Genomic DNA, 1,691 nt, shown 5'->3' on the forward strand with positions numbered 1-1,691 from the left:
CTCTCTCTTCTCTCTCTCTCTCTCTCTCTCTCTCTCTCTCTCTCTCTCGCTCTCTTTCTCTCTCTCTACGAATTGACCTCCTGCGCCGAGGTGTCGTGGTTACTTAAACACATATTTGGACTTACTGGGAGGTCAAGGGGCGTGGCGGCGGCGGCTCCCTCGGCTGTGTGAGGCGCCGTTTAAGCTCGCTCGTTGCTCTCTCATCAGCGGGTCTCATGGCGGGCGACATGTGACTCCGGGTTTAAAGTGTCGTAAGGATAGGGAGGGAGAGGGGAGAAGGGCAGGGTGAGAAAGGGGAGGGGCAGGAGGAGGAACTGGAGGAGCAGGGAGGAGGAAGGGGCAAGGGTAGGGGGAGTGAAAGTGAGGGGCAGGAGGAGGGAGGGGAGGAAGAGAGTGAAGGTGAGGGAGAGAGAAAGGGAGAGGGTGAAGTTGTGGGTGTGAGTATAAATAAGGGTAAGGGAGAAGGAAAAATAAGGAGAGAGAGCGAACGAGAAAGAGAGAGAGGGGGGGGTGGAAGAGAGGAGATTAGCCGAGCGGATTTGATGTTATCGCGGGCGCTGATCGCGTTTGCGTTGCTCCCCACTCTGGTCCGGTAGCCGAGCGAGGGCGGTGATTATCTTCCGAAACCCGCGAGTTGAGATGGAACGTCATAAACTCGGAGTCTCTGGAATGTAAACAGGCTCGGGATATTTCTTATTCGATCCTTATCAGAGAGAAGCATGTAATTAAATAGTAGCACCGCACGTGATATATCATGATAAGCTCTGCCGGCCAGGTAAGCGAGGGGGCTGCCGGCTGTCGCAATAAAAGGGGGAGAGGGGAGGGGGGAGGTGGCCGGCTGCCTTGTTTATATGTTTCATAAAGCAATTAGGCTACCGTACATGGCCCCGGGGCATGATCGCTGGCCCTCCTGCTGGTTGCTGTTTAGCCGGTAGCCCCGCCGGTAGCCTTTGCTGGTAGCCCCTTCATGGCCGTCCCTTTGTCGGCACGCCCCTCGGCCGCCTCGCCACCACGCGCCCGCCGCCCGCCGCTGCACCCTCAAGCCGTCTTCTTTATTGCTCGGTTTGTTTTATGTCCGATCCCGCAGCGACGGCGATGCTGCTGCCGTTGCTGTTGATGGCGGCGATGGAGGTTTTTTGGCCCTGAGATTGGCAGCGGCGGCGGAAAGGGTCGGGGCTGCCTTGGGTGGCCGCCGCCGGTGGGAGGAGGCTCTCGGGGGCTGATTGAGTCCCTGTGATGGGAAGGGCGTTGTTGTTACCCAAGGATATCTCTCGAACCAAGTTACAAGTCTGAAGTCATCTTCAACTTTTTCATTCTTAAATTATCTTCATCTGAGAAGAATCCTCTTTAGAAAATGTATAAATCTGTTGAATATATGAACAATCAACCAGTTTGCAACAGACGCTCTGAGGCTTATAAGCTTTTGTTAGAGAGACGCAGCGCCGAAGGGCAGCCACCAGAGTGCGGCTGTTAATCTGAATTTTTATCTTCGCAGGTACGTCGGAAGGGGCAAGGCTCAGAGGTAATTATCAGTATTTTCCTCTCAGCGGCGCGGCGGACCCATCACAAGAGGCCCCCGAAGACACGCGTCGCAAATGTGAGTGTTGCGAGAGCGCGGGGCGGCGGGGCAAGGCAAGGCACAGCACACGCACCAACACATGCACGGGTTGTGTGGAGTCTTTTATTTTTTC

This window comes from Penaeus monodon, chromosome 13 (assembly GCF_015228065.2).
Source record: "Penaeus monodon isolate SGIC_2016 chromosome 13, NSTDA_Pmon_1, whole genome shotgun sequence".
NCBI lineage: Eukaryota > Metazoa > Arthropoda > Malacostraca > Decapoda > Penaeidae > Penaeus > Penaeus monodon.